This window comes from Carassius auratus, unplaced genomic scaffold, assembly GCF_003368295.1.
Source record: "Carassius auratus strain Wakin unplaced genomic scaffold, ASM336829v1 scaf_tig00012275, whole genome shotgun sequence".
In the NCBI taxonomy this organism is placed as follows: Eukaryota; Metazoa; Chordata; class Actinopteri; order Cypriniformes; family Cyprinidae; genus Carassius; species Carassius auratus.
Window position 1 is genome coordinate 1 of NW_020524278.1, and position 16488 is coordinate 16488.

At 37.5% G+C, this 16488-nt stretch overlaps 1 pseudogene; it reads right to left on the reverse strand.

Moving 5' to 3' along the window:
- Positions 1–32: 32 nt before the first annotated feature.
- On the reverse strand, positions 33–15623 carry LOC113073489 (rho-associated protein kinase 2-like; annotated as a pseudogene).
- Positions 15624–16488: the final 865 nt, after the last annotated feature.

Sequence of the window (16488 nt, forward strand, 5' to 3'; positions counted from 1 at the left end):
TATCATTCGGGTTTGTTTCCATGCAGGGTCACCTGCAGATTCTTGGTCAGTAGGCTTCTCGTATGTGAGGGCGGGCCTTTGCTCCCACTCGACTTCCTCATCCTCCTCTTCCTCGGAGTCGGAGGAGAACCGAGGAACGATCCGGCATGGCCGGGTATCAATACACACTGACTTGGAGCTTCGTTGTATGTGAAGGACATAGACTCCGAGGTGTGTGAGTGTGTGATGCGCACTACAGCGGCGAGAGTGGGAAGGAGTGAAAGAATAGTGAAGGAGAAGAAGCAAGAGATGCATAAATCTAGTATGCCATTTTGACCAGGGGAAGAAAGTAACATTAAAAAGGAGTCAACAAAAAAAGATAGCTAGAGAGTGAAATGGAGAACAGGTAAAAGAGAAAAATAGTGGCAGTTATGTATTGATTATGTGTTGTAGAGTCAGTGGATATCCGTGGAAAAATGTTATAGATAGATAGATAGATAGATATGCCAGGTGTTTTTAAGTTTAAGAAAGTATAGCGAGTGCTTCTTTGAAAACAGTTTTTGATTTTCTTATATTATATATTTATATCGAATGCTTTGTGGTTGCAACATTTTTTATTGCTCAAAATGAATTAAAAAGTGGTAATCAATTATGGAATGAATTAGCACATTACACAGTTCTGTGCTTGATGGGTCATAAGCTGGATAGTTACCTGGATAAGCGTCATCACCCTCCAGGTCGTTGCCGGTGCTGCTGATGCTGCTGGTGTCCAGAGAATGGATGCTCAGAGAAGTGATCTGACAGCGCAGGCGCTCAATATCACTGTTCTTTACTGTCCAGGGCCATCTGCATCTCCAGTCGCACCTGAGAACTCCTCTGCTAACGTCTGCAAACAGAACGACAGAATTTATATGTTCATGCAGAATATTGGCAAGGTCTCCTGGTGGTTACATTTCCTTTAAATGTATGCTTTTAATTGTCACTTACAGCCTGCATTTCGTCGATTTCTCTCTGGTATTTGATGATGGTGTGGTTGAGTTTATCTTTCTCGGTGCGGAGCTGCAGCTGGAGCTGTCTGTTCTCCTTCTCCTTCCTGCGGACATCAAAGGTGTTGCCTTGCGGTGTTCTGACATCAGTCTTCTTCATAACTTCAGCCAGCTTGTTTTACAGCCTACAATACAAACATCTGATATTAGCATGCCTCGGGTAAATTATAACAGCTATTTTAAGCTATGAGAACAACGGTTGTAAGATGTATCTTGATTAAAATAAGCCAAACACACCTGAATCTTGAGGGTTCGCTCAGGACTGTATTTGCTTTCTCGAAAGGACAGGATCAAAGATTTCCTCTGTTTTTCTTCTTCTCTGGCCTTCTCCAGCTCTGTATATACACATTTATAAATGTTAAGCCCATATACGAACATTATAACATCAAATTCATTCATGTTATTATAATATTAACTGGCATTCAGCAGCCTACTCACTATGCTGGAAGTGTTTGAGCTGATTGTTGAGCTCTTCTTTTTCATTAGCCAGGTTGCCAACGTCCACAGTCAGTGTGCGGTTCGATTCCTCCAGCTTGCATTAGGTAAAATATTTTTTGAAAAATTACATAATTAATATTAATTAAAGTGCATGTTGGTGTGTTCAGACAAATTATTACTTCTGATATATTTATAATCGCTATTATACTCACCGAGCTGATGGTATTGTCCTTTTCACTGAGTTCTTGCCGATGTCTGGCGATCATGTCTTTGACCTCCAGCTCCTTCATGATCTTTTCTTTCTCCAGTTCTGAGTATTGCTCCTCAGCGATGATGCGAGCCCAACTCTTCAGAGTCTGCCTTTGTCAGGCTTGCCTCTAGCTGTGTCGCTAATGAGTCCCTACCAAAACACACATGAACCAATTTGTACATTAACAGGAATTTTGGTGAACAAAGATGCAAGCATAGATATTGTTATCGTTTCATTCATTCTATTAGCATCTATTTACCTTACTAAACTTAAAGTTACTTGTTAAGAAACACCGTTTTGGTCATTACATGAGTTCTGCACAGATCTATCTATCTGATGGTTCATGAATACAGATGATAGTGTCAATTGAAAATAATTACGTAGAGCAGTTTATAAAAAAAGTCCAGTCCTTATATGTCCTGCTATCCGGTCTCAAAAACAAATACTTGTGTGGATATACACACCTCTCTTCCTGCAGGTCCTCTATTCTCTGCTGAGCGTCTGTGTAGAGTTTACCCTTTCATCACTCTCCTCCTTCAGCTCTCGAATCTGAGTCTTATACAGTTTCTGAAATCACGGAAAACATTTTCAATTTAAAACAAATATGAGTGCACAGATACACGAACCAATCAAAAGACAGCCCTCGACACATTCACTGACAAAGTATATGTTAAAGCCTGTCAGACATACTGTGAAGTACTGCTCTGACTCCAACTGGTCCTTCAGCTCTTTCAGCTGTTTGTCAGCTTCTTCTCTGTCCCTGAGTGGACAAAGAGAGCTATTAATTGCATGCACAATATATGTGTGCTATGTAACATTATGTGTTTCACTTTGTAAGTTTAGCTATAACTATAACGATAACCCAGTTTTATTCATCATTCTAATTCTATGAGAATAAGGAGATTAACAACACAATGACACAGAAGAACAATACCATTGTAATTGATATCGCCTCCATCATGAAGCCTAACTCACCTGCGTAGTTCTTGATTTTGTTTCTCCAGACTGAGTTTGAGCTCCAGCAGATGGTTAACTTCTTGTTTGAGCTGTTTCTCCGAGGAGCGCAGGGTGCTGACCTCCTGTCTCTGTACATTGAGATCTGCCTGAAACAGAGTCTTCTTCTGAGTCTCCTGCTGCACACGTACACTCAGCACCTCCACCTGTCACACACACACACACAAACAAAGACTGGATTTAATCTTGGACTCGCCACACACCATGTGATGCATATATGTAATTTTAAAATGCCTTTTATTTTAAGTTTAAAATGATGTTTCATGCAGAAATAAGTGCTAAAAAGAGTGTTGAAGTGCAAAAAATATGTTAAAAAACAACACAAATATGCAGGTGTACCTCCTCAGTGAGTTTTTCTTTGAGCAAGCGGAGCTCCTGAAGCTCATGTTTGGCTTGCTTGTAGTCACAGTCTAATACTGAGTTTTCCTTCTCCAGCTGCATCAGTCTGTTTTCCAACTGTTGCTTGGCAGATCGTTCTTCCAGCAGCTTATGTTCCATATCTGTCACACAAACACACACAACATAACCCAACGGAGAACGAGCCACAGGCTTGTACTACAGACTTTGGAAAGATTTACTCAGCTAGAACCAAAAAAATAAAGAAATGGAAAAGTCATTTTGGAATGAGGAAAACATTTTTTTCACACAGGGGTAATGCGCGTACTCTTCCAAAAGAATCAGGTAAATCTTGACAGGCAAGATTCTGGTGTCAAGGTAAAGATTAAACACACACATTTTTTTGTTTATGCAAATTCCTTTTGAGTAACAGTTTTATATTTATCACAGGATCATTTTAAGAGAGGCAATTGAGGACTTTGGCCAGAATAAACAAATGGGTAACTAAGGTAACCATGATTACTTTTTTCTCTCGCACTCTAAACTGAGCTCCCCTTATTAATTTGTAGTGAAATTTGTACAAGTTTTTTAAATCAGAGTCAATGGTGTAATTTTACCTTTCAGGGCCTCAGACTTGGCCTCCTCAATGGATTGGTTGATTTTGTTGTTGTCAGCCAATCTGGCTTTAGTGGCTTTATGCTCCGCCTCCTCCTGCTCTAGACTCTGCTGAATGGCTTTGAGTTTAAAAGAAAGATCGATCTCCTGATTGCTCTTCTCCTGTGGGTGAAGGAGACAACATTAATATGGGGTTCAAAATAATACACATAACCACACACACATCATATGCTGAGAATGTGAGTCATTTAGTCTCTCAGTAAAACACACACACACACACGCACACACACCTTTTCCAGGGCAGTAAGATCCTCCTGTAACTGTCTTTTCTCTGCTTCAGTCTTTGATAAAGAACTCTTTATGTTCTTTAACTCGTCTTCCAGTCCAGAGACACGTCCTGAAAATGTAAGAAACATAGAAATAAAAATGAAATTGAAAGAAAGACAGCCTTACAAAATCACAAGAATGAAGCTAAAGTCAGGAAATTAGGTTAATTTTTTATGTTAAATCTCAAACCATAAAAACCATAAATAGGTGTTTCTTCTATAGGCACATTTGGCCGGTGGTCCTTTAGAATATAAATACTCTTTTTTTATAAAAAAAAAAAAAAATTATAAAACGCTTCAAACTCTTGCTTTTTATTTATTTATTTATATTTATTTTGTCTCTAACATTTTTAAACGAATATATATATATATATATATATATATATATATATATACACACACACACATATTTTTAAATAATATGACAAATGACCTTGTCTTTTCTTTGTTTTCTTCATATCTACCACATATTTCATCACAATCCTTGCAAACCATTTGTCATGGTGTAAAAGAATGAAGGACAGTTGTAATTTGAGAAAAATTGACAATTACATTTTATATTTATATTTCACTATTTGTTTATCTTGGAATTTTCATACTTTAAAACTTACTATGCCTTCATTTATTTTTGCTACTTTTCAGATGCCTTTTATGTAAGGATTTTGTTTTATTGATCTGTCACCCAGACTAAGACTTCAGTTTTAAAGTAGTAAAATCTGTGATTTAGGTGAAATAATAATAATAACAATCTTTCAGGAGATTATAAAAACACACATGAAAACAAAAGATCAAAACTGAAAATACGAAGAGAGATTTCTTGTTTGCCTGTTTTTCTCTGTCCAGCGACACAACGTCATCTACCTGCCTCTGACCTTAAAATAACGCTCTATTCATGTTTACACTCGCTGCGGGCAGCTCCACCCCAACACAACAACACTGCCCAGCCCAGCAGACAAGAGCCCAGTGTGTCCTTCAGCGAGGAGCGGACACCTACACACTCACACATAAATATTTGCTTTCACTCAGTCACACAGACCTGCACACAAGTGTGATCCCTAGAATGTAACACGGTCTCCTTCTAGGAAGCTTGGTAGATGCGAATTCACAGCTACATCTGTGTGATGAACAGAAACAGGCATAGACACACATGCAATGCACTCACCTTGTAGGTCATTGATGGTCTCTGAGCCGAGGCTTCGCTCTCGCTTCTCCACCTCCAGTGAGGTTTGCAGACTCAGTCTCTCCTGTTCCAGACCCAGCCGGCTGCTCTCCAGCTGGGCCAGACGCTCCTGAAGCTCCCTGAGAGAGACCTCCAGCTGCTGGGACTGTCTCAAAGCCTCGCCCTGGGCTTTCTTCAGCCGCTCGCACTCCTCCACCTCAGCCTGGTGCTTAGCATTCAGCTCCTCCAACTAAAGACATCACAATCTCTTTTGTACTTTATTATATCCTTAAAACCAAAACAAATTCACGAAACGGTCCAGAAGTTTGGGGTTAGTAAGATTTTTGTCATGTTTTAGAAAGAAGTCTCTTATGCTCTTCAAGGCTGTGTTTATTTCCAGGATTCTTTGATGAAAATAAAAAGTTTAAAAGAACAGCATTTATTTGAAATTTAATAGAAATGTAATAGACATTAGGGTTATTATTCCTGTATTTACTTTCACTTTTAAATTTAAATCTTTATTGACTAAAATGATAAATTCCTTTAAAAACTTGATCGGTAGTTTAAGCTCAAATTATTTCGGGGCTTCAGAACTCTATTTTGCATTTTGTTCCATTAGCGGGTTTCTTCACTTAGGCTATCTTAATAACAAATATTTTTATAATTTTATATTTATATATAAAAAAAAAAACTTATTTAAAAAGGCTTTTCAACTTTTTAAACTTTTTAAATCAAAAGGTTTATCAGTTTATCATCTGGCTATTTGTTATATTGTTATTGCTCTGAGGTTTTGAGGCTCTGACCTGTCTTTCCAGGTGAATGTTCTTCTCGGCAGAGATATGAGAGTTCTGGGTCTTCTTCTTCAGTTCGGCTAGCTGCTCTTTCAGGCTGCTCACTGCAAGAGAGAGAAATGCAAAATATGTTAACATCACAACATCAGCAGAGCAGAACTAATACTTTCTAGATGGGAGAGGCTAATACTGAGCAAATCGGGTAGAAATTTTGGGCCAGTGCTTCGGTGAATCAAGAATGTCGGCAAAAATATTGTGCATTAAAAGGAACTAATTTCAACCAAAAGCTGCACAGAAGCTGCATCTAAAGATTGATGCAATATGGATGTCTTCATGAATAGAATTTTTCCCGCTCCTTGTAAATACACAATGCAGTCACTGTTTTTTATTTAATGTCATTGTTGAGGGTCTATCAACGGTGTTTGTAATGTTCTCACCCTCATTCTCAAGCAGACGCTTTCTGTCCGTTTCTTGGCCAGCCTTTCGTATGCTCGCAGAACGCTGGTGCTTGAGTAAAGCTTTCTCTTTCTCCAGTTCCCTCAGAGAGTCTTCCACAGCCTGTCTCACATTCACCTTCAACAAGAGAGAAACAAGAAGCTGCACTTTTTTTCTGAACTGTTTGAAACAAAAGCCTTTTTTTGGGCGAGTGCAATGTAAAATTGTGTCTTACTTCTTCCTCAAGCTCTTTGGACAACTTCTCTAGCCGCTGATTTGCTGTTCTATTAAGACACAATACAGATTAAATTTGTTGTACGTGTTTTGAATTTGCTTTATGTATGAATATGAACAGAATTACAGTGCGGTCCAAAATCTGAGGCCACAAAAATGTAATTTATAGAAAAAATAAACATGGCATTAAAACTGAAATAATTTTCTCATTTGGATCCAACTGCATGTTTATGAGTATTTCTACCTGCATTTATTTTCCAGTTCCTCCTTTGCTAGCATCTCATGTTTGACTTTTTCTTCCAACTTTTTCAGCCTTGTTTGCAGGTCACTGGACTGGGAACATTCACAAAACACATGTGAAAAGTCAACAAAAAAAAAACTGATGCCAGTTGTTTTCACATTCTATTAAAAGCAGCAATTATCTAAAGAATGTGGAGAAACACTCCAATTATGTTGAGTAACGGCACCAAACGGCTGGGGTAAATTCTGCTGCAGACCAAGTCATAAAAGCATCTATTTAGAGATCTAAGTGCTAATTTTGTGCCACCCGCTATTATAGAGCCACATTCCCCACACTTTTTTCCTTATGTACACTCACAGCTCTATCAGTAAGGCTCAAATACCCCTTTATCAACATAAAAAAGAAAAGTAACAATATTTAAAAATAAATGCACCTCTGCCTGGTTTAAATTATGATCCTCATTGACACTATCAGCTTTAGAGTCCTCTTCTGAACAATTATTGTTTCGGTTTAACAGTCTGAAAGAAAGATAGAAAGAGCATTATGGAAAAAGTTCCACTCTTCTCAGCAAGCTTGGTCCTTGTTTACTCTGCAGCAACACACTTTGAGCTTTCATAAATTAATTCAAGATGAAAAAGACAGTTTTTAGAGAATAAGTTAGAAAAAGAGAGAGGGAATGAGGAGGAGAGAGGAAATGAAAGAAAGAAAATCTCAAAGCAACTATTCAGTCTCCAGCCAGTCTCAGCCAGTGGCCCATGTGGCTTCACTCAGACACACTGGAGAAACTGAGAAAGCGAGGGAGGCACAGCTAAAGGATAAGGGAAAAAGGAGGGAAATGTGATGGAACAAGTACGGCACTCATTCATGGTTACCAAAATCATGTAAAAAAAAAATACTGTACATCCTGTCTCTATCAATCAATAACAGAAGCCTGCAGTCGTATTACAGCTCTGTAGTGTTCATCTGTAAGTCAAACAGTGCTACAGTGTCTGAAATATGGATTTTTAACTCTTTTAACTTCGGTCTCAGTCTTTACCTTTTTCAATATTTATCTCTTTTCACTGTAGATGTTAACTTAGAAAAGATTGAAAATGGAAAACATTTTTTTTTAAGTCATTGAAACACATTAAATAAAAAAAATAGAAAAAATGTATAATATCCATCATAAACAACAACAACAAAAAAAACTATGAAGTCAACGGAAATAAAATGAATATATTATTTTCTAGGTATGCTCAGCTCAAAAATATTGGTTGAGTGCCTGTTAAAGTCATGGAAATTAATGGGCCAAAATGTTTGGGAACCCTTTTGGGACTCTTCGAATCCTTTTTCCACACACGTCAATTATATTACATTGACTTATTATGCAACAAATCAATTACGTAAGATGAAATAAAACATATTTGTAATAAAATATGACAATATTTTACATTATAACAAAATTTCACTAGCCCCTCTTCTACTGTCAGAATCCATCTTGTCAAACACACACAAAATCACATTTTCAAACTTACTGGTCCTCCCTGAAATAGGTGAAGCCCACAAATGGTAGCTGATTTCCTGTGAAGGCCCGGGGAGGGGCAAAGGTCTCGGTTCCTAACGGATCGTCCTTTATATCTTCATCAAAGTTACTGGTGTCAATATCGCTACTCAGCTCTGGCACCACTGGAGCCATGGCTGAGAGACAGAGAGAGGCAGAGAGAGAGAGAGAGAGAGAGAGAGGAGGGGGTTGAGAGAATATTGTAAAAGATTTGAGCAAAAATAGTGTGTCCTGTTTGACTGCTTGTGTGTGAGAGAGAGAGTCTCACAGTGAAAGGCTCAGTGTGTGTAGCACACAAAGCAGACACTGTACTGAAGGGAGGAGTGGCATGTATGACTTGCCAAGCTGGCCGGTGCTTACTCACTACCTTACTGTGCTCACACACACTCATGCTCACATACACATCCAAAACACTCCCTGCCTCTGGAGCGAACGTGCAGAGCATGCTGGGAGAACATGTGTCAAACATCTAATGGGGATTGACTGCATTCAAACTCTCCACAGCCAAACAAAAACAGACAGAGATGTTGCATAGCTTTCTGACCCTGCATAGACAGCAACGGAAAAACCACGTTTAAGGCCCAGAAAGGTAGTAAGGACATTGTTAAAATAGTCCATGTAATGATATGAAGCTACAAGAAAGCCTGACTGACATGGAAGAGGAGAAATTGTAGAATAAAGTTGTTATTTTTGTTTTCTTTGAAAGTATAAGTATACACAGAAAGTATTTTCACATGGACTATTTTACCGATGTCCTTACTACCTTTCTGTCCCAGTTGTGTTGCTGTCTATGAAGAAGCTCTTGGATTTTATCAAACAGATCTTAATTTGTTTTCCAAGAATGAACAAAGGATTTACAGGTTTCGAAGGACAAGAGGGTGAGTAATTAATGACAGAATTTTTATTTTTGAATGAACTATCCCTTTAATGCATAAACAGTGCTAAATCTATTAATTCAAGTAATTCAAAATGAATAAATAAATAACTGCAGTAATGTCACTGATAGCACTGATCTATACATTTCTCAGTGAGGAAATGCATTACTGCAATTTACATCCATATTTTTTTCAATATACTGCAAAACCAATTCAGACATAAGGCAATTAGACAATAAACATCTATTAAACTTATAAAAAATTAACCAAATAAATTTGGTCATCATTGATGCAAGAAAAACAGTCTTGAAGATAAAATCCAAAATCTGTTGTATTTTATTCTGAACTGCAAGAAAATGAGAGATAATGATACGTTGCTATATGGCAACACTGCATCATACAGATATAGAGATGCAGTTGTTTCCCAGAATGCTCCTTGATAGCACCGCTAATAACAGACTACTATGGAGTCAGAGAGAAAGCTAGATAGAAAGCAAATACAGAATGTGCATTTGGGCATCACTGGAGCGAGGGATAGAAAGAGGAGCAGAAAACGAGTCCAACTCTGCGGTTTTTGAGGCTCTTCTCTCATTAGTAACTGTGTACGGGCCAAATGCTGGGTTCCGCCCTTACTGAAACCAGCCCCATAACCCTGTAACCCTGTCCCAAACACCACAACCCCGACAGGAGCACAGCACAACACAACACAACACAACAAACAGAGAGCAATTTTACAGAACAAAACAAAACTAACAAAAATAAAGTATTAATGGCATAAAACAGCAAAAAAGTGTAACAGCACTCATTGCAGTTTTATCACATCACATAATTAAAGAGATGTTCACCCAGAAATGAAAAGTCATTAATTACTTACCCTCTTGTTTTTCCAAATTCGTAAAACCATTGTTCATCTTTGGAACACAGATTAAGATATTTCTGATGAAATCCAAGAGCTCTCTGACCCTCCAAAGACAGCAACACAACTGAAATATTCCCAGGTCCAGAAACGTAGCAAGGAAATTGGTAAAATAGTCCATGTGACATCAGGGGTTCAGCCGTAATTTAACAAAGTTATGAAAAAACCTTCTGTTCTCAAAGAAAACAAAAATAACGACTTAACAATTCTTCTCCTCCTCGTCCCGTCTGCTATGGCGCACCACCCTTGTGGAGAGTACAATGATGCATGCACTTGCATCCACTTCATGTAAACAACGCATGCGTGTGAAAATCAGAATTAAAGAATTGAGAAGAATTGTTGAATAAAATTATTTTTGTTTTCTTTGCACGCAAAAAGTATATTCGTAACTTCATAAAATTAAAGTTGAACCCTGTTAAAATTGACTATTTTACTGAAGTCCGTGCTACGTTTCTTGGTCTTCGAACATTTCAGTTGTGTTGCGGTCTTTGGAGGGTCAGAAAGCTCTCGAATTTCATCAGAAATATCTTAATCTCTGTTCCGAAGATGCAAGGTCTTACGGGTTTGGAACGACCTGAGGGGGAATAATTAAAGACAGAATTCAATTTTTTGGGTGAACTATCCCTTTAAACTTCATGCAGAAATATACATCAACTAAGTGAAGATAAATTGATGGTCAACGAGCCTACACATCTAAACAAGTAAACTGTTTTAGTTACTGTATCATTATAAATCAATAAAACAGTCAGTGGTAGAAACCGCAAAGAACAAAAAAAAAAAGTTTCAGTACAAAATTAATTCAAGACTATGATTGCATGACTGAAATAGCTTTTCCCTGAAAGCACAGCATGAGGGTGTGAAGTGAATGTTTGCCTGGAGAAAGAATCTGAGCAGCAATTTCATTCAGCTTAAAAGCTGTACCAAACCCCATATTTAATAATTTGAGCAGATATGAACGACTCAAGACATGAACCGATGCAAGACTTCAGTTTATACATCAGCTGTATACCGTTATCATTCTGCACATGCATAATGTTATAGTAAGTTAGTAATATTGACTTAATAGTGATAATTACTTAATTGGCTATAATTATCATGAATGATCATGACATTCACAAGTCATGATCACATGATCAGCCACACTCACACTCAGAGGCTTACTGTCTCGTATGGTGTCGAAGGTCCACTGATCGTTCTTGAAGAAGGGGTGACATTTTATTTCATCCACTCCAGTCCGGCCAAGCCTCACCTCCCTGAACATAGCAAAACACTGGTCAGCAAACCAAACAGAGAACCACAACCACGCTCACTAATCCCTTAAGTGACGATTGTGTGTGTGAGCCTGGAACTTCCAACAGCGAGTGGCTGATGGGAAACGGCAAAGCATGGATGAGTTGAGGAGCGAAAGCGACACACACAGCAACATCAAAAAATAAGGAACGGTCGTTCTCCTCCCATTCCTTGCATCTGGATCAGAGGGGTGCAGCAGTTTGGACTGCCACGTGTGGGACATTCCTGTAGCTAGAATGCAAAGGGAGGGGTGTGTGTGTGTGTGTTGTGCTTTTACATGACAACATATACCCCTCTCTGGATATTTGATCAGGAATGTTCATATGTGTGTGCACGTGAGAGGAGGAGAAAAAGACTGAAAAAAACTAGTTATTGGGAAAACAGATTGAAGGTGAAAGGCTGAAAGAGTGACCTGGCATTAAAAAGAAATTGCATTGGAACATAAATTTGAAATTTTACCAGTGACTGAATTTTGGTCTGAAAGTGACTGAAAGTTTGTTTAAAGCAGCCTCTTATGCTCTTTAAGGCAGAATATAAACATATTTTAACTGTTGTCTGTTTATATATATTTTTTCTGTGTTGGCAAAGCTGACATTTCAGCAGCTGTTACTCCAGTCTTGACACATGATCCTTCAGGAATTATTTTGTAATATGCTGATTTCATATTATTATCAACGTTGTAAACTGTTGCGCTGCCTAATATTGTTGTGGAAACTGATACAGTTTTCCCCTCGGGATTCTTTAGCAAATTAAAAGTAAACAATTATATTCTAATATTGCACCTTTGATCAATATAAGTTCTCCTTGCTGACCCCTACAGATTTGAACAGTAGTGCATATTTTATATGATAATAAAAATAATCAAAACCAAAAACAAACAAAATAATATTTAAAGTATACCTATTTCAGTATAACTATTTTTATTCTGCTTATGGTTAAATCATTATTGTTTTGCAATAAAGTTAAGCATCATTTCAACTTGAATGGAACGTTATTTTATTCATCATTATTGCTTTTGACGTCACATCTCAGGGCAGTAAAAGTCTAATGTTTAGCATTAGCATTCTCTCTCTCACCTGTCAGACAGAAAGGCACAGATTAGGTCTTTGGCCTCCTTTGACAGTTCAATATCATCTGGGAAAGTTAAGCTGTTTTTGTGATCCATGATCTTTCCGTAGGTGCCCACCAGGGACTCTGCATAAAACGGCGTGTCACCTGTCCACATCCACAGAGGGTTAATATAGGATTGTAAGAACAGTGAAATGACATCACAGGATATTGAAGGATACAGATGAAGTTGTTGCTACTCACCCACTAGCAGCTCATATATGAAAACTCCAACAGACCACCAGTCACACTCCCGGCCATAGTAACCTGTTCCTCCTTGAGAACATCAAAACCTCTGGGGAAATGTAATCAGGGGGTCCCGACAGCAGTGTCACAGCGGACCATACCGGACTAAACACAAATACAGATATACACATATGCATATTAAACTGGGAAAAATAGCCCTTTTAAATCCATTGACAGGTTATTATAATTCACGCTGCACTACATGATCTAACCAGAAGATGGCAGCACTGACATAAATATTACCTTAGCATGGGGGATTTCTGCAGTCTAAATGCAAATCTAATGGTTTTAAACTAGGTTTCTTGTTCTAATACACTATGATTTGTGACCAACTAATTGCAATCTTGCATACAATTTGATACACAGCTACACAAACACACACACACAAAGGCACTTATCACACAACCCAAAACACACCGAGTCCATCTTCATGCATGTGCCAAAGTCAGCGAGTTTCAGGTGTCCGTTGCGGTCGAGCAGCATGTTGTCTGGTTTGATGTCTCTGTGAATGAAGCCCAGAGAATGGATGGCATCCAGTGCCAGCACCACTTCTGCCGTGTAGAATCGAGCCCACTCTTCTGGGATGTCATAATTGCTGGTCAGAGTCACCAGGTCTCCACCTGGCATGAACTCCATCACCAAATAAAGATATTTCTCATCTTGGAATGCACAGCACAGCTATGGACAGAGAGAGAGGAGAGAACAGGTGTCACAATACCAACATTTTAGCAGTCGATAGCAATACAGTGTAATTTCACAACATACACATAAAAAAAGGGACATGTTGTCTTCAAGTATTTTCCCAATTAATTCTTAATAAGGTTTTTCAGAGTAATTATTATTTAAGATAACTGTCCATTAGAATGACCACATTTTTGTTAATTAATATTATGAACAAATCAACATTACAGCAGCAATTATGTTGAGCAGATCTGACATTTCTTTTCTTGCCTAATTACATTAGGACATACAACATGTGCAGGTGCATCCTGTTAGGAGCAAGCATTTCAAACACAACTGCCTGAAAGCACTCGGTCTGCATTTATTTTTATTTTATTTTATTATCAACTTAATATACTATAATATGTACTGGTCATTTGACATCCCTAGAGGTATTTATTTACTTACCAGTGATTTAATCTTTTAACAGTGTCCTTGTATGCACCCTAGATTTTTTATTATTATTAAAGCCAGATATTAGATGCAGTTCAGTACCACAAATGCATATCTATATGTGAAAGCGAATCCCACCTGAACTATCCAGGGACTCTTGGAGAATGCCATGATGTCGCGCTCCTCCCAGAAGAAGGCAGAGTCAGAGCGCTTGACCATCTCAAACTTGCTGAGCTGCTTCATGGCATACACTTGTTGGGATACTTTGTGTCGTACCTACATGCACATATATGCATTAACGTCATAAATATCCACATTAACCCTTAATTAAACTACACACATTCTGCAATATGTTAATGCAAACAAGTGTTTAATGTATCTATAGCTGACTCTAAGAAACACATAATGCTCTACCATAGTTAATAATTTATAAACACTGACTTATATATTTTGAGTGACAAGTGTGAAACTAAAGAATAAGACATATGTGCCTATCAAAAATGTAAAAGCATGCATGCTCTGTGTTGCTGCAGGTAAGTAGGAGCAGGCAGAACATGTGCGTACAAGCCTCACTGGCAATGAAGTATTAGTTCACATTCAAATTAAAATTTCCTGATAATTTACTCACTCCCATGTCATCCAAGAAGTTACATCTTTCTTTCTTAAGTCGAAAATAAATTAAGGTTTTTGATGAAAACATTCCAGGATTATTATCCTTATAGTGGACTTCAACAGCTACCAAACGGTTTTAAGGTCAAAATGACTTTTTCAGTGCAGCTTCAAAGGGCTCTTACTTCGATACCAGACGAGGAAATAGGGTCTTATCTAGTGAAATGATCAGTCATTTTCTAAAAAACCTTAATTTCTTTTTGACTGAAAAAAAAGAAGGAAGTAAACATCTTGGATGACATGGGGTGAGTAAATTATCAGGAAATTTTAATTTGAAAGTGAATTAATCCTTTAACACACACCCAGAGAGAAAAGGCTATGCCTGAAGACAAACAGCAGATAAGATGGGCAGACTCTCACATAAACACACACCCACTCACCAGCTGCACTGCGCCAAACGCTCCACGACCAATCAGCTTGACTCTGTCAAAATCATCTAGCTTTACCTGTAGTTCCCTGAGGCAACTCACTGACTTTTCATCTAGAGAGATTATACAATGCATATTATTACATTAATACTGTTGATCATTTAATAATTAATTAACAAACACATTTACATTATGTTCATTTACAAAAATGTATCAGGGCACAGAAATCCCTCAGTTATTTAATAAACTTTTTTTGTAATCTATATGTTGACAAAGCTGACAGTAGGATTTGGATGTGTATTGATATATCCATATATTGATCACAATATAGCAATGTACAGTATTTTTTTTATTATATATTCCACAAAAACAATTAAGCAATAAGTTACTGAGATAAAGTTCTATAATTACTGACAATATTAATTCATAAAGCTCAATTTAAAAAAAAACAAAAAACAAAAAATACATGCAAACATAAATGTAATAATAATTTTTGTACTTCCTAAGAGACTTACATCTGTTTAGAAGGAATCTATATTTTTGTTCTTTCTCAGTGTGGGATGGTTCAGATCAAGGGCCAGAGCAGTTACTGAATCCTGCACAAGACAAGAACAAAAAAAAAAAAAAAAAAAACACTTAAAGATATAGTTTTTATAATCTCAAATACACAGTGATTTCTATATTTGGCTTTTCTCTTTATTCATAGAGCCAAAAATGACATCATAGAGACTTTATTTCTCTCCTCTAATCCCAGATCTTAGTCCTCTGACAGACAGTTCTGTTGTGCATTTAACTTTGGATATAAACCGAAAGAAGAGATTTAGGAGTGGGATTAGGCATTAGAATGAAGTAACTGTATTTTTTATAATTGACTTTAGGAAATTAATGATATGATAACACTGGATGATCCTGGAAATTACCTCACACACCCCTCCAAACACACACAGTGACACTGCAGAGCTATACATAGAAGACACACTTGCCCCACCCCACATTCCCAGCCCAAACACTTCCATTTGGCCGAGCCAACATCATAAACTAGCTGGCCCAACATAAAGGTTAATAAGTGTTTTGCTGAAGCTGGAACAAAAAAAACGCTAACCAGGGGTCCACAGTTAGCAGTTGAAGAGCACGGTGGTTATGTGACAGAGTTTCAACCCAGTTGATAAAAACTGTCACCTGTCCTTATCTGGCCATATATGTAATTTTTTTTATAATTTTTTTTTTATTCAAATAGGATGCATTCAATTGACAGAAAAGACGCTTGAATGTGTCAAAAGATTCTACTTCAAATATGTGCTGTGCTTTTGAAACTTTTTAAATCAAAGAATCCTGAAAAATCATGGTTTCTAAAAAATATTAGGCATGATAATAATAAAAACATTTTGTGAGCAGCAAAACAGCATTAGAATGATTTCTGAAGGATCGTGTGACACAGAAGACTGGAATAATGGCTGCTGAAAATTCAGCCATCACAGGTGTAAATTACAATTTAAAATA